Source organism: Lucilia cuprina, chromosome 4 (assembly GCF_022045245.1).
Source record: "Lucilia cuprina isolate Lc7/37 chromosome 4, ASM2204524v1, whole genome shotgun sequence".
Lineage (NCBI taxonomy): Eukaryota > Metazoa > Arthropoda > Insecta > Diptera > Calliphoridae > Lucilia > Lucilia cuprina.
In genome coordinates this window covers 95233198-95251987 of record NC_060952.1, presented here as the reverse complement: position 1 = coordinate 95251987, position 18790 = coordinate 95233198, and positions in this window count along the sequence as shown.

Below are 18790 nucleotides of genomic sequence, written 5' to 3'. Positions count from 1 at the left end.
CTAAAAGTTATGATTTAAGATGTAGTTTTTAAAATATTAGAAAATGTTAATAAATTTCTTCTAATTCAAATCTTTGGTACTTCCAAACTATGTTAGTTATAGATGGTTTTTTTCAGATTTATTCCTTAATCTAATGCCTAAAAATCTTCAAGAAAATTTTTCCAAAATTTTTAAATTTGTTTGTTTTAAATTACATTAATTAATGGACCATTAAGGAAACAAACATTTCTGGAGAAACCAGACATTTCCAAACGGTTTCTTTTAAACGATTTCTTTAGTTGCAATTTTTATACTGAAATGACAATCCTACACAGAAAAAGTTTTCTTTTAATGTATAAATTTTTCAAAAAACTTTTTTTGAAATTGTCCACAATACAACTTGAAAACTCTAGTTAATCGGTCTAGAAGTTTAGAAGTCTATAGACTTCTTTTATTTAAACAATTTAAGAAATATTTATAAATTTCTTCACACTTTTAAACTTTTTTAAATTGCTGAATAATTTGCCTCATTTCGGTCAAATATATTTTTAAATTAGTTTTTCTCATAACTTTTTTGTAAACTTTTTTTCCTCGACAAATTTTTTTTCTAATCATCAAATATAAGAAAATTTCAGTTCCATAAAAACTCTTTTAACTTTCTTTACTTTCCTAACTTTACCAACTTCTCAAAACCACAAAACGTAACTAAAATTTTTGGAAATTTAAAAATTTTTAATTTTAAGCTGCATACTTGCCCAGCAAACATAAAACGAAGTACTTCCAAAAGAATAACATTTATCATCACTTCAAAAGCAGCACTACGCAAATTTGTTTACCTTCTGCGGAAGTGATGTTTATTGCCTTCACAAGAAGCGAAAAAAATACAATTTTGTTTAAAACTAAGGGAATATTTTTTGTACTGAATTTTTTTGTAATTAAACCCATTTTATTTTGGAATTAATTGATAAATAACTTTTTTATACATTTATGAATATGGAGGTATTTTTTGTTGTTGTTGTTATAGTCATTCCGTTTGTAATACATCAAAATATTCCTCTAAGACCTTTAAAAGTTTATATATTCTGGATCTTTATTAGATTCTGAGAGGATTTTTATTGTCCGTCCGTCTGTCCGCTATAAACACGATAGGCACCACACGGAAAGAGCTAAATAGTTGAAATTTTGCATAAATATTCTCTATTAATAAGGTTTGTTTGGCATTGAAAATGAGCAAAATCGGTCCACATTTTCGCATAGCCCCTATACAATTAGCCGCTCGAAAACAGTTTAAACTGTCATAACTGGTACATAGACGTAAACAAGTGTTATGTAAACATAAATCTCTTAAGTAAATTTTATGAGAATCGGTTTATAGTCGGCCCTAAGCTTCATTTAAGGTTCCCTTTCGAAAATTTCTTTAACGCACATTACTGTCTCAGAAATTTGAGTACAGCGATTAAATTCGATATGTAAACAAGTTTTATTTGAGCCACAATCTCTCTACTATCGGTCCATAGTAAACCCAGCCAGAAAAATCACCTTCTGAAAATGTCTTTTACTCCTATTACTCAGAAATGGGAGTACAGCAATAAAATTCGTCATAAACAAGTTTTGTTTTAGCAAAAATTTCTCTATCAGCTTTTGGGAGGATCGTTCTATATGTGATCCTATCCCCCGTATTCCCTTTCAATAAAGAACTTTACCGCTCATTACTTGAAAGTACTAGTACGTTAAATTCGACATAAACAAGACAAGTTTTGTAAGAATCAAAATCTTTCGACCAAATTTTATGAGTATCGGTTAAAACTTGAGCCTCCCCCTTCAGAAATTAATTTTCAAAAAAAAAAAACTTGTTTTGTCTTTCTTATATTCCATTTGATTTGAAATTTAGTCTTTTCATTATGGCCTATATAGGACAGGTTATTGAAATAAAGAAATCAATTCAATTTCAATTTTTTTTCAAAATGTTTAAAATTCTTCTTTGGCCGTCGGTTTTTGCTTTCAAATTGCTTAATTATTATGTTAATTTGTTAATTATTATTAGATTTCCCTTTTGCGGAGTTATTAATTTTTATAATAAAAATTAATTATTTTTGTATAAATATTTCTATGTTCAAAACGCAATGGCGTGTTTTGCCATAATTAGCCCCACCAAAAAAAGTATTAAAACAATTGTCAAACAAATTGGTATTATATTTGCAAAATTAAAACTTTTGATAAAAAAAATTGAATTTTGAAATAAACTTTTTCTAAAACTATTTGTTTAACAAAAAACTAAACTTTTGAGACATTTTTAAAAAAAAAAACCTTTTTTAAAAAAAACCTTTTGTTTATAAATTTTTAAACACTTTGTTTTGAAATTCCTTTGCTTGTATTGAGTTTTCCAATTAATTGTTTAATTAAGGAAATTTTCACCTTTTTTTTTAAATAATGGAAACGCCAACGGAAGTGGTTTTTTTTATAATAAAAAATATTTTTTTAAATTTTTAAAAATTTTTACATTTTTTCTTTTTTTCTTAAGCCGACGGTTGTGATTTTTTGTAATTTTTAGTTTTCTTTTTTTAATTTTTTTCAAAATTTTGTTTTTTTTTATTAAAATTTTTTATTTTGTCACAAATTCGTGCGTTAATTCATTATGGTTTTTATTAAATTTAAATTTACAACAACAACAGCAACATATTTATGTTATAGTTGTTGTTTATTGGTGTGTGCGGCCGCAATAACCGAGAAGCAAAAAACATAACTAATAATAAAAATAACACACACATAAATTTTGTTTTGTATTGTATTTTTTTTTTTTTGTTTAAATAAAAGAAAAACGAAACGACGACGAAATCAACACACGCGTTAGTGATTATTTCAACAAACACGCGATCTCTTTGAGAATCCAACAAGAACTGAAGTTGGGAAAAACCAGTCCTGCTTGTTGGCCAAAAGCCATAATATGAACAAAAAGAATGAAAAAGCAGCAACTCACAAATACCCCGAAAACACAACAACTACGACTTAAAGCAAGTGTACATTGTATGGAACAACAACAAACCAGAAAATGAAAACACAAAACACCTAAAACAAAAAAGAAAAATCACTCAAATGTGCACACTACCACAACAACAACAACATTAAAACAATATTAAGTTCTAATGCCTACAAAAAAGCAAAAAACAACAAAAAGCCCCTTAATGTAAAACTCATTTACACAAGTCCTGTTTTCTTTTCTTTGAACAAAATAGAGAAAGAGAGTGATAAAAAAAGAGAGCTTGACTCAAAACTCTCTTTTACTTAATTTCCTTTAATTTTTCTTCTTAACTTCTAAACAACCCCCTTTTTGGCGTTAACTTTATTAAAACTACAAACACAGCAACAAAATTCCAATAAGAAAAAACGAGAACTTAGTTTGTAAAACCAATATCTTTTGTCTCTTTTACTCCTTTTGTTTACATTATGTTTCAATTCCTTTATGTTTCAATTCACTCACTGGAAGTGTTTTATTTTGCTCTTGCTCTCTTTTCGCGTACAAAATTTGGACTCATTTTGTTTTACAAAAATTTCTCCTTTTGTTGTATGTGTTATTGTTGTTATTGCTATTAATGAGGGCGTGTTTATTGTTCAGCAAAATAACAACAAACATTTATTAATTTTATTGTTGTTTTTATTAAAGCAACAAAAAGCATTGCAATGTTAAAACAGTGTTTACAATTTAGCGTTATTTTAGCAATATTAAGCTGTTATAAAAAACATATTTAAAGTAACGGTAATGATTGATTTAATCGGTGCTGAATGATCTGGAGAACTATATATACATAGTTCCTAAGACCATCCAACACCATTGTTCCTTAGTCTTAGCGTATACAGAGGTGTCACTTCTGACTTTACAAAAGTCTAAAATCAGCATTTCTGCGCCTTTTGTAAACAATTGTGGGAATAGGTATATAAAACACAGCTTAAACAAATTGTGTTATGTGATGTGCGAAGTAATTCAATTCTCTTTTGAATTTCCGATCAAGGTTGAAATGAGTCCCAATTAAAACCACATTACCTTTATAGAGACCTGGTGGCAAATTCTGGCATTCGAAAGCGAATTTGGCTCCTTCCGCTTTAATAATCAGGTGGACTTTACTAAACAAAATTCGTAATATAAAATCTTTATAAAGAGTTCAGATTGGATCATTAATACTAAGTCAACAAAAACTCTGGAAAAGTTTCTAAATATTTCCTCTCTCTTGAAGTAGAAACACCTAGAAATATTCCCCTTCTCTTAGATTAGAAATTTAACCAGAAAATGCAAATTAAATTGAGTTCATCGACGGTCACGGGACGGAAAAACTAGACTGGAGTTGTAAATTGAAAACAACATTAGATTCGATCAAATAGGACGGCAAAGAGCATGAAATCAGGCCACTCGGAAATAACTGGCAATCGAATATGTATACTTTGCTAAAATAGCGTAGGGAACTCGAAACGTTTAAACGTTTGCAAAGTGAGGGCTATATTCAAAACATAGACCTGCACAAATTGAACAAGTTGGAGGTTACTATAATGGTACATATTATAAATAAACACTGTATTAAGGATAAAGCTATAAAAAATGATTCCAAAGAATGTAGAGCATAAAAAAATCCTTTACACATTTCGTTGCATCAATATCCATAAACCAGTTAAAAACATTCTACGACGGTGCTACAATGTATCAACAAAGTTGGATACCCGACTTTGCCCCAGTATGCGGTCATGATTTTGGAGCTCTCGAGCAGTGATTTTGGTCAGATACTACTCTTGTATTCGAGAGGCTGTATTTGCTAGTGGAGCAAAGGTAAGAGCATCCTTATCCAAGAGTAACGATTATCAATCTCAACAATTGAAGTGGTTTAGAAAGATTATATCTGGTCTCAATAGAATAGCTCATCATGTCACACAGTTTATTGAGCAAACGATGCTCTTTTGTATCCTGGTAATAGCTTGAGCTGGTCTGTCTAATATTTGTATATTTGTATTCGTAAACACATGTGTTTACTTAGAATATGTAGCATCATACTAACAACGTACTTATGCATTATGATAACGCTCTTTTCAAAGGATACATTTCTGTTTTGTTCTCACTTAGTTGGATGTGAAAAAATACCTCTGCTGCAAAACCATTGCTCAAAAAAGATCATTTTGACACTTAATATAGAAATCTTGAGCAATAGAACAGGATTTCTATTCATGTTCATGGAAGTAATAAAATAATACACTGTATTAAGTGGAACTGAAAGATCCTATAGATAGGATGTGCTATTAAGACCAATACAAATGTAATTGTTTCATTTGAAACGAGTATTAGCCGAAAAACGCCGAGAATATAAAACTAGACATAAAATTGCAATATTCCATCATTAGATTTCTCAGAGATTCATATAACAATACCACTTAGAAAGGATTATCTGAGGGGTTATGCCCGCTATATAGACCAAACCTTACCTCGTCCGATTACTATTCGTTTCGATCGATATAGATCATTTTCTTTCTGGGATACACTTCACTTTAGAACAGAATATTCCAAATTAATGTAATTCCTTCTTGATCTCAATTTTTTTAGAAAGACAGAAAAAAGGTCATCGGTTCATAATCACTTTCTGAGTTATGTCCGTCTGTCTGTCTTTGTGTGTCCATGTAAATCTTGTGCGCATGCTACATATAGCAGTTTTCAAGATAATTTGATGAAATTTGGTCAATGATGATTTGAATATCAAATTTCACTTATAAACACTAATAACACGATCAAAATCATGGTAAATAACTTTGAAGAAGACGTAAATTCCAAAATTTATAAGGATAGGCTCAAATTTACCCCTACTCCCCTCGAGTCCTCTCTTTTTGTCGAAAATAACCAAAAAAGAAAACAAATTAAATGATTATTTATTTAAAAAATAATCCATAGTTTTAGCATACTGACTGTTGTAGGGTATCAAATGGGCCATGCCAGACTATATATTCATACTTATTTGAAATTTGTAATACGTTTTCTTTTTTAAAGCGTTTTAATTTGAGCGTTTTCTCACTTTGCAACTCAATTGCTAACATTGTTTATGTGCAATTATTCATTTCCCCTATTTCCTGTTTGTGTTTATTTCTTTCCTTTCTCTCGCTCTCACTCATAAGCGGCTCTTGAATAATGCTTTTTAGTATTGTTGTTGTTGTTGTTGCTGTTGTAGTAGTTAAATTCTATTTTATACTCCTTTAAAAATGTCTCTTTGTTTTCTATGCCATAAATTCTTTGTTGTTATTGTTTTTTATACATTTTTTGTTGTTTTTTTTTTTTTAATTCAATTTCTTTTGTATTTGTTGTAGACATTTTGGTCTAATTAATTATGGTTTGTGGTAATTAAAACAAAAGCAAAATTTTAAGCTTTAGCTTTATTTTAAATTCATTATAGTTGTTGTTGTTGCTGTTTGTAGTTGTAATAGTTGTTGTTGTTGTTGCTTTCAGTTTAAATATTGTTTTTATCTAAGATTTGCATCTTTCGCGCAATAAATCACGCTTCAGTAGTTTATGTTGTTTTTACTCGTCGCAAAATAGTTTTTTTTGTTGTTGTTTTTGTTTTGTATTTATTTCTGTTGCTGTTGCATTTTAAAATGTTCGTCTGCCAGACTGGCTTTTTTGTTATTATTGTTATTGTTTATAGTTTATTATTATAGTTGTTGCTGTTTGTTATCTTTGAGTTTTTAAAATGCATTTATGTTTCAGCAAATTCTATGGTTAATGATTATTGCAATTATTCACCTTTTTTATTTGTTTTAGTTTTTTTTTACATTTAAGTGTCTGTAGGTGTATTTTTTTTTATAGTTAATTTATATGTAAAATTGTTTATTTTTTTGGGGGAGAGATAAATAATTAATAGTTTGTACTTTGTTTAATGTTTAAACTGTCCCTTAACTAAGTTAAAAAAAAAACTGATTATGATCTCTTGATGTTTGCTGATGATGGCTGGTATAAATAAAATGGCAGTTAAAAAATAAAAATTATTTATTTTAGGGGGCAACGGATATTATAATTTGTTTATGATTTCCAAAAAGATTTAAAGGCTACGATTTTGTGTAAAGGGGCGGATTTTTTTTTTTTTTTTTTGATATTGTAACCATTTAATATGGAAAAATATATACAATGGATGTTATTCAGAAATATTTGTTAAAGGTTTATGGAACATATTTTGTATGATTTTTTAATAAACCTTTAGTAAATGTTTATGCATGAAGCTGAATATGAATAAAAAGAGAAATTTGATATTTTTAAGAAAATTTTTAAATTTTTTAGTAAAAAATTTCCATGAAAAAATCTATTTTATATGTTAAACATACATAATGATCCAAATAGAAAAATAGTGAAAATCTGTAAAAATCATATTTTTAATGAAAAATTGATTTTTAATCGAAAAACCTTAACTCACGCAGCAATAGAGAAAATAGTTCAAATCTGCAAGAAGAAAAGATAGTTAGTTAGTTGGTTAGTTAGTTATTCAGTCAGTTAGTTAGTTAGTTAGGTAGTTAGTTAGTTAGTTATTTAGTTAGTTAGTTAGTTAGTTAGTTAGTTAGTTAGTTAGTTAGTTAGATAGATAGATAGATAGATAGATAGATAGATAGATAGATAGATAGATAGATAGATAGATAGATAGATAGATAGTTAGTTGGTTAGTTAGTTAGATAGATAGTTAGTTGGTTAGTTAGTTAGATAGATAGATAGATAGATAGATAGATAGATAGATAGATAGATAGATAGATAGATAGATAGATAGATAGATAGATAGATAGATAGACAGATAGATAGATAGATAGATAGATAGATAGATAGATAGATAGATAGATAGATAGATAGATAGATAGATAGATAGATAGATAGATAGATAGATAGATAGATAGATAGATAGATAGATAGATAGATAGATAGATAGATAGATAGATAGATAGATAGATAGATAGATAGATAGATAGATAGATAGATAGATAGATAGATAGATAGATAGATAGATAGATAGATAGATAAATAGTTAGTTGGTTAGTTAGTTAGTTAGATAGATAGTTAGTTGGTTAGTTAGTTAGTTGGTTGGTTAGTTAGATAGTTAGTTAGTTAGTTAGTTAGCTATTTAGTTAGTTAGTTAGTTCGTTAGTAAGTAAGTTAGTTAGTTAGTTAGTTAGTTAGTTAGTTAGATAGATAGATAGATAGATAGATAGATAGATAGATAGATAGATAGATAGATAGATAGATAGATAGATAGATAGATAGATAGATAGATAGATAGATAGATAGATAGATAGATAGATAGATAGATAGATAGATAGATAGATAGATAGATAGATAGATAGATAGATAGATAGATAGATAGATAGATAGATAGATAGATAGATACATAGATAGTTAGTTAGTTAGATAATTAGTTAGTTAGTTAGTTAATTAGATAATTAATGAGTTAGTTAGTTAGTTATTTAGTTATTTAGTTAGTTAGTTAGTTAGTTAGTTAGTTAGTTAGTTAGTTAGTTAGTAAGTTAGTTAGTTAGTTAGTTAGTTAGTTAGTTAGTTAGTTAGTTAGTTAGTTAGTTAGTTAGTTAGTTAGTTAGTTAGTTCACTCCGAAATCACGTAAATACAATTTTTTCATTTTCTTGTAAATCAATAAATTCCTTTTGTTTTGAATCCATTTTACTTCTTCAACCACCCCTTTAGAAAAATACCCTCACCACAAAATGGGTGGTTGTGATAGTGTGCCCCTGTTAAACCACCATTAAAATGAGTTCACAACAAATAACTCCATTATTATTGTTATTGTTGTTCAGTCATATTTAAGCACTAATCACATGGTTTTGAAACCACCCTTTTTATGTAACAAGAACCGACAAACACTAACGTTTTTGTTTTTCTTCTTTCTTTAAAATGCATAAAATTTAAATTTTTATTCTTTATGATTTATGAGTAAAAAACTGGTAACAAAACAACAATAATAATACTACAACATATTAAGTAGAGAAGGGGAGCTAAAGCCATAACAGTGGCATTAGGTATTAAAACTGAATGGTCCTGCGAGCCAACTGAAAACATTTGCAATTAACTAAAACAGAAACTATAGTGTTAATAGAAATTAAATAAAAAAAAATGTAAAAACTAACGGAAGCATAAATTAATTGAGAAAAGAAACATTATATAATAAATCGTCCTTCGAACCTGTACAATTTAAAAAATGGAAAATGTGCACAATTTTTTGCTTGCCTTCTCTGCTGGCTGTTTACAATCCAAATGTGTTTGTATTATGTGAGTGTGTGTGGTAATTTTTCTGTTAATTTAACATATTTTTACATTTTTAATTTACACACAATGTTTTATTAATATTAATAATTTTAAAACATAATTCTTTGTACAAAAAATTTATGTACATTTTAGCACCTGTTGTTTTTCCTCTTCTTTTAAATGTTACAGTTGCTGCTGTTGTTTGTTCAAAATTCTTTACATTTTATATAAAAAGAACGTAATTGTTTGAGAAAATCCAATTATCTTCTTATCTACTTAGTGCAATAATCAAACAAGTGCATCTAAACGAAGACAAGTATCTGCAAATACTTGAAAATAATAATACCCAAGTAATAATATTAAAAGAAGTACTTGCACTTTTTGTGTAAAAGACTTATACACAAATTATGTATTATATGAATACTGTATATAACAGGTATCTGACTTTAAATATCTGCTTAACTCTCAAGGGTGTTACCTCACACAAGCAGCTTAAAATGAATGCCATCCTTAACTCTTAACATATTGATATTATTTTTTACCAACTCAAAGAATATTCTGAAAAAATTGCCAATAATAATTTCCATATGTTCTCCTTTACTTTTGTTGAGACTAATTTTTATTCTGTGTCCCTTTTTGTTTTCTTTCTTTGAGACTCTCATAGATTATTTAAACAATTAACCGCAGGCTTAAATAATAACTTTTCAAGACTCTCAAGCTACACAGACAGAGTCTAGTCTAGATCTTTTGTTTTGACTCTGACATTAAGTGTCTCTTGTCTTTTTTTTAACAAAATTACTTGTGTTTTATAAAATAGTTGATGACATGTTTCATATTCATAGTTTTTTTTATCGCTTTGTCCTTTATTAAAAAACAATGGCACTAGTTGTATTGAGAGAATGAACAAACAATTTTATTGCACCATTTCCATGTCCGAAGAAAGGAAGGTCCATATGATTTCTAATTTGCAATTATTATTGGAAACTAACTTAACTATCAAACTAACTAACTACCTAACTAACTAAACAACTAACTAACTAACTAACTAACTAACTAACTAACTAACTAACTAACTAACTAACTAACTAACCATCTAACTAACTGACTAACTAAATAACTAACTAACTAACTAACTAACTAACTAACTAACTAACTAACTAACTAACTAACTAACCAACTAACTAACTGACTAACTAAGTAACTAACTTATTAACTAACTAACTTACTATCTAACAAACTGACTGTCAGACTAACTTACTAACCAACTGAATAACTAACCAACTAAATAACTAACTTACCAACTGAATAACTAACCAACTGAATAACTAAGTAACTTATTAACTAACCAACTTATCAACTAACCAACTTACTAACTAATAATTATCTAACTAACTGACTTTCTGACTAACATACTAACCAACTGACTTACATACTTACATACTTACATACTTACATACTTACATACTTACATACTTACATACTTACATACTTACATACTTACATACTTACATACTTACATACTTACATACTTACATACTTACATACTTACATACTTACATACTTACATACTTACATACTTACATACTTACATACTTACATACTTACATACTTACATACTTACATACATACTTACATACTTACATACATACTTACATACATACTTACATACTTACTTACTTACTTACTTACTTACTTACTTACTACTTACTTACTTACTTACTTACTTACTTACTTACTTACTTACTTACTTACTTACTTACTTACTTACTTACTTACTTACTTACTTACTTACTTACTTACTTACTTACTTACTTACTTACTTACTTACTTACTTACTTACTTACTTACTTACTTACTTACTTACTTACTTACTTACTTACTTACTTACTTACTTACTTACTTACTAACTAACTAACTAATTAACTAACTAAGTAACTAACTAACTTATTATCTCACAAACTGACTGTCAGACTAACTTACTAACCAACTGAATAACTAACTAACATACTAACTAACCAACTTTTCAACTAACCAACTTACTAACTAACTAATTATCTAACTAACTGACTTTCTGACTAACATACTAACCAACCGAATAACTAACTAACTAACCAACTGACTAACATACTAACTAACTAACTTGCTAACTAATTACCTAACTAACTAACCAACTGACTAACATACTAACTAACTCTCTAACTAAATAAATAACTAACAAACCTACTAACTAACTAACCTACTAACTAACTAACCAACTAACTAATTAACTAACTAACTTACAAATTCACTAACTAACTGTCTAAATAACTAACTAACTTACTAACTGACTAACTAACTAACTAACCCGGGTAGAAACATTATAAAAATATTTCCAATAATTTTCGCACTCAAGACAGGAAACCACGTTGAGAGTGAGAATGATGGCTTCGGCTTAATTTAACATTTAAGTATTTTAAAGTGAAGTTTCATGGATCTCTATATTGTTTGTTGACATTTTGCTTGTTCAGTTTGGTTGCTGCATATCTTCATCTGCTTGCAACATATTGTTGCATTAACTTCATTATGCATTTGCAAATGTTAAAGCAGTAAATTAACAAGTGTTGTTGCATATTGTAAAGAATAGTTATTGCATTATGTCTAGAAAATAAATGTCAATTGTAATAAGGATTTTGTTGATTGCAAAAGCAATATTCAAATTGAATAAAGAAAAATAAGTTTCTTGAAACAAAAAAATCGTTAAAAAAATTACAAAATATTAAAGTTATATTTGAAACCAAATTAAAAAAACTCTAACAATATTTCGGTAGCAAATTGCAAATTTTAGTTATTTGTGTTCACACTTAAAAATACTTGTGTTCCCACTTAATAAGGAAACTCTGAAATTATGTTCCCACGTTACTTTAGAATATCGCAAGTTTTGTTAACACAATCTTCGCCAACAGCCTTGACACTAAAGATTAGCAAACAAAATGTGATCCAAATAAAAAACTACTCTGGCAAACTGATCTCCATAATAGAGATCAGATATTTCCTGCAAAATCAACATTGCAAACAATTTGGAATCCCCATTGCCACGTGTGTGGGCGTTTGCCTTTAAACCAAAGAATACAATTACCAAAGGATACACTTTCTTTAACCGCAAACGCGAAATTTAAGTAGTTGCTAACAAAAAAGCCATAGAATTGATGAAATACCAGAATTTTTGCAACAAACAAGTGATCACAAAATTGCGTTGGTGGACTCCCAGATTATGATCATTCAGCTAGAGGTGTAGGAGTGAGTGAGTGTGTTTTTTGTTTTCTTTCTCAACAACTTGTTACTTAATTCGATTAAATTAAGCATGATAACCACAAATAAAAATATCAAAATCATCATGTTTGTTGTAAGATCAGATTACAGACACAAACCGCAGGATCAAATTTCCTTAAAACAACATTAAAAGCAAAAAGAAAAAAAAACATGAATACAAAATAACTACATGATGATCATGATGACTTTGCTGCAAATTTACACCCTCAACATAAACAAACCGATTTAAAGACATGACAAGACAAGAACAGACAACAGACAAAGCCAAAACAAACAGATCATCACAGTAAATAAAAAAAACCATAACAAGATCAATCGAAGCGTGATACACTTGTCAACTGTCAATGCACAAACAAAATAATAAATAAATAAAATAAAGTGCAAGTGAGTAAAAGAAATAAAAAGGTATTACGATGAAAGTGATCTTTTTTTGATCGTGTGCCAAGTGACATGTTGAAAAAAATAATAAACTTTTTTTTTATGTCGTTAGTTGATTTATGATCCAACAACGTGTGTCTGGTCTGGCTGCTTTTAGCTGAATCATCATCATCAACATGATCATGGTCTTTGAAACAACCAGAACTTTTAGCAACAAAACACAATAACAGAAAGAAACTTTCTGTATGTTTGTACGGTTAGTTTGGGGTTGACTGGATATTGAACAAGATCCATTGATGACTTTAAGCAACAACAGGTAGTTGTTAGCTTTTTTGTGTTGTTTTATTCAGTTGAAGGGGTCTTAAGATGAAAAACAATGAATGAATGTTTTAATCGCTTAAATAGCGGTTCAATGTCAACAAAATTTAACCAAAAAAAAAAAAATAGTTTATACTTCGCACAATGGGGATTATTTTAAAGGGACGTATTTTAAATAGAACAAATATGCAACAAATGGAAACACATTGGCTGAACTTTGAACTGTTTCTATATACAGACGAGATAAAAGACAATTTAAAATTATACATGCAAAATAACAAAAATATGCAACGTTATCAGATCAACGGTTTCAGACAAACAGAAATGACAATGATTCGTTGTCGCAATCATAACGACGCATTGCAGAAATGATATAAAGTGTAATCGATGGGTTGTTGCAGTGACAACAATACATTGTTTAAACTACAACCGTAGTTGTCAAAATAATGTTCTTGTAGTTTTTTTATACATCCGTTCTGTATGTGTTTACAAACGTATTAAGATCACTTTTGACAACCGATTGTGTTTCGGTATTTCTCTACTGGATTTTCCCTCAGTTTAGATTAGGATCCCTTAAAGAAGAAACAATATAGAACTTAAATCATTATTCCAAATGCAATAGGACATGATGAATTGTGTCATTAAGCATATTTGTTTTCTACTTTCTTGTAACAATTTTTTTATAATTTTATAAACATATTTTTAAAAAACTATTTTAACAAAAAAAAATTAAATTTTCTTTACTTCTTTCAGATATTTAGCTGAATTCGACTCAAAACCAAATTGCCTAATGTTTAAGCTGACAAAGATTTTCCACAGAAGAGTGATACACTACCAGGAGCATTTAAATTAACAAAGCTTTAATATATTTTTATTACAAAAGATACAGTACAAATCCATTAGTTATAGGTTTTTTAATTAAAATATCTATTTAAATATAAAAACTAAACAATTTTTGTTTTTTTTTTAATAAAAAAAAACCAAAGTATTTCTGTAAGAGTATTTTGTAGTACACGATTTAATTAAAAACAAATAAAGATTTTCAAAAATGTCCGTAATTAAAATTTGTTTCTTAATAATGAAAGTAGATATTTCAAACTACTAGTAAGTCAAATTTTATACAATTATCTTTAAAACTACTCGAGATATTTTGATTTTAACAACAGTGTTTGAATTCCAAATAAAAGTGGGCGTTAGCTGTTAAGGGGTTCCCTTAACTTGCCATAACTCCTAAACCGTTTGAGCTATTAAAATAAAATAAATTGCGTATGATAAAGTATAAACTCTACTTTTATATAAAGAACATTTAATAGTCACATGCCACGCCCATATTGACTATTTTACGTATTTCTATTTTAAACATTAATACACAGATGAAAAAGGGGCGTGGCTAAATTTTTATCAACAAAAATAAAAAGTTAATTTTCTTCTTAATAAGTATGCCAAATTTCATCTCCATATCTGTTAAGACTCAAGAGTTATTTCATAAAAACCAAAAAAAGTTTTGGAACCAAGTTTTTGTGATTTTTGAAATTTCCATTTTTTTGTAAAACACCAAGAGAACATAATCGTATAGCAAGTGGTTTTTGCAGCAACACTTTCTTTAAAAGGCTATAACTTCTAAACTAAGTAAGATATTTAATTTAAATTTGTTGTATAGAATAGATCAGAAATTCGGCTTTAAGATGATGTTTTAATTTTTGCAAAATGCCACGCCCATTTTGCTTATTTTTTTAAGTTTTTATTTCAATGTTGAATATTTCTTAGTAGAATGTACTTACTAAAAAAATGTTACGTTATTATGAAAGCTGATATTTCATACTACTAGTAAGTCAAATTTCATACAATTATCTTTAAAACTACTCAAGATATTTTGATTTTAGCAAAAGTGTTTGAATTCCAAACAAAAGTGGGCGTAAGCTGTAAAGGCACTTCTTTAATTGGCCATAACTCCGAAACCCATCAATATATTGAAGTGAAATAAATTGTGTATGATAGAGTATAAAGTCTACTTTTATATAAAGAACATTTAATAGTCGCATGCCACGCCCATATTGATTACTTTACACATTTTTCCTTTAAACATTAATACACAGAAGGAAAAGGGGCGTGGCTAAATTTTTATCAACAAAAATAAAAAGCTTATTTTCTTCTTAATAAGTATGCCAAATTTCATCTCCATATCTTTTACGGCTCGAGAGTTATTTCATAAAAACCAAAAAAAGTTTTGGAACCAAATTTTTGTGATTTTTGAAATGTTCAATTTTTTTGTAAAACACCAGGAGAACATAATAGTATAGCAAGTGGATTTTGCAGTAACATTTTCTTTAAAAGGCTATAACTTCTAAACTAAGTAAGATATTCAATTCAAATTTGTTGTATAGGATAAATCGTAAATTCGTCTTTAAGATGATGTTTAATTTTTTGCAAAATGCCACGCCCATTTTGCTTATTTTTTAAGTTTATATTTCAAAGTTGAATATTTCTTAAAAGAATTTCTTTAATTAAAATTTTATTTATTGATTATGAAAGCTGTTAATTCAAACTACTTGTAAGTTAAATTGCATACAATTATCTTTAAAACTACTCGAGTTATTATAATTTCAGTAAAAGTGTTTGAATTCCAAATAAAAGTGGGCGTTAGCTGTTAAGGCCTTTATTCAACTGGCCATAACTTCTAAACCCATCAAGATATTGAAATGAAATAAATTGCGTATGATTGAGCATAAAATCTGCTTTTATACAAAGAACATTTAATAGTCTCATACCACGCCCATATTGATTATTTTACACATTTTTTCTTTAAACATTAATACACAGAAGGAAAAGGGGCGTGGCAAAATTTTTATTAACAAAAATAAAAAGCTCATTTTCTTCTTAATAAGTATGTCAAATTTTGGCTCCATATCTTTTACGGCTCAAGAGTTATTTCATAAAAACCAAAAAAAGTTTTGGAACCATGTTTTTGTTATTTTTGAAATTTCCAATTTTTTTTTTTTGTAAAACACCAGGAGAACATAATCGTTTAGCAAGTGGATTTTGCAGCAACACTTTCTTTAAAAGGCTATAACTTCTATACTAAGTAAGATATTTAATTCAAATTTGTTGTATAGAATAGATCGGAAATTCGGCTTTAAGATGATGTTTCAGTTTTTGCAAAATTCCACGCCCATTTTGCTTATTTTTTAAGTTTATATTTCAAAGTTGAATATTTCTTAGTAGAATGTACTTACTAATAATATGTTTCGTTATTATGAAAGCTGATATTTCAAACTTTTAGTAAGTCAAATTTCATACAATTATCTTTAAAACTACTCGAGTTATTTCGATTTTAGTAAAAGTGTTTGAATTCCAAATAAAAGTGGGCGTTAGCTGTTAAGGCCTTTATTCAACTGGCCATAACTTCTAAACCCATCAAGATATTGCAATGAAATAAATTGCGTATAATTGAGCATAAAATCTGCTTTTATACAAAGAACATTTAATAGTCTCATGCCACGCCCATATTGATTATTTTTCGCATTTCTACTTTAAACCTTTATACACATCTTCAACTAGCCATAACTTTTAAAGCGAGCAAGTTATTGAAATGAAATAAACTCTAACTTAAAGTGTTCAAATTCAGTTTAATGCATATGTCACTATTTTCCTTAAATACTACGCCGATTGTCACAGTTTTGTGTATAAATAAATGTGGGCGTCAAGTGTAGAGGTCTTCGTTTATGAGAGCATAACTGTTAAACTTTTAATGATATAAGAGATAAATAACTTGCATGTAATAGATGCTTAAGTCAGGTTTGATGTAATAAAGAAACTAATTAAAATTTGTTCAATTATTTTATTTATTAATATATTTTAAAAAAAAATATTAAAATCAAATTAATCAACATGTTAAAGTTTACAGCAGGATTATACAGTTTCCGGATTATGACACACTTTCGCTTTAAGAAGAAAGATCCACAATTTCAGCAAGAAATCTCAAAATTCTGAAATTATATAAAAAGAAAAGAAATTGTTATGTTAAAAAATATTCTATTAAATAAAATTTATAATTTAATTTTTAAATGTAATGCAATTTAAATAAAAATATTAGATAAAACTGTATTTGAATATCTATAATTTAGAGCCATTGTGCAATACCTATTGTCTACTTTATGACTTATCCTTAAAATTTTTCTTGTTAAATCCCATCTTGCAACTTGTTTGCTTAAAATCATTTTTCTGATCTTGCTGGCCAAAACAAGAGTGTTGTTTGACACATTTTGTCAAGCTTAAAGTGCAACAACAAAACAAAAACAATTATCTTCATCTAAAAAAATGTCTGGAAAAAAACTAAAAAAAAAACAAAAAAGTGTATATTGAATTACAGTAGCTTTTAGTCACTTGCAATCAGTCAGTAAGTCAGTCATAAAACTTTTTAGTCAACAACGTCGTACAACATATAGTAAATATTTTGCGTAACTTGTTTTGCAAAAGATGCTACCAAAAGCAATTCAAAGATTTAAGATGCAAACACCGCAACGCAATAGCTACACAAGAAGAAGATCGTTATGAAGGCATCATCAGCAAACATCACTCCACTTACTCTCTATATACGGTGAGGTGATTACAGTGATTTAGGTGTGCTGTTGAGCATTTGATGGTGTTGGAAATGGTTGGTTTGTTGGTTGGTCGGTAGCTTTTTTGCAAAAATATTTCATTATACACTTTTTTATAGCACTTATTGTGTTCGCATACACATTTACATACATACATATGTGTGGTTCCTCTGATTTTCCGCATTAAGTGCGTCACTTTATTTAGGCGTAATTTTTTTTGCTTTTTGTTGCATATCATCAGCTATATACATACTTACGTATGTATTTAGTCGCCCCAACCATTATTTAATCATTGTTATTAAAGGCCATTAGGAAGTCCAAAATATTCAATAATGTCTTCTGTTCTCTCCGTTTTTTGTTTTCATTCCAACTTCAATGTAAGCAAAAATATGTCTTTGTATGCTTTGCATATTTTCCTTAAAGTGTCTTTATTTTTATTATATTAATATTATTATAATTATTTAAGGTTTTCATATTATTATTGTTGTAAAATTAAGGGTGGCGACTTTTATGAAATTGATAAAAATCTTGAGAGAAACTGGTAGTCAAATTGCGAATAGTCTTCATAAATATTTGCATATTGTAAAGTTTATTTTGTTTGAAATATTTCGTTATAAAAATTATTGGTTATAAAGCTGTAATGTTTATTCAATTTCCTGCAAATTTTTTGCATAAATTACTTTTGTATTTTGCTGTAAATTTTTCTTAACAATAGGTTTGTTAATAACTTTATAGTTTTTATGTTGGTTCCCAAGATGTTATTTGAAAAAGTTTATGACATAAAAGAATCCCCCAGAGGAAAATATTGAAAATTGAAATAAAATATTGAAAATACTGAACTAAAATTGAACTAGAAATGAACTAGAAATGAACTAGAAATGAACTAGAACTGAACTAGAACTGAACTAGAACTGAACTAGAACTGAACTAGAACTGAACTAGAACTGAACTAGA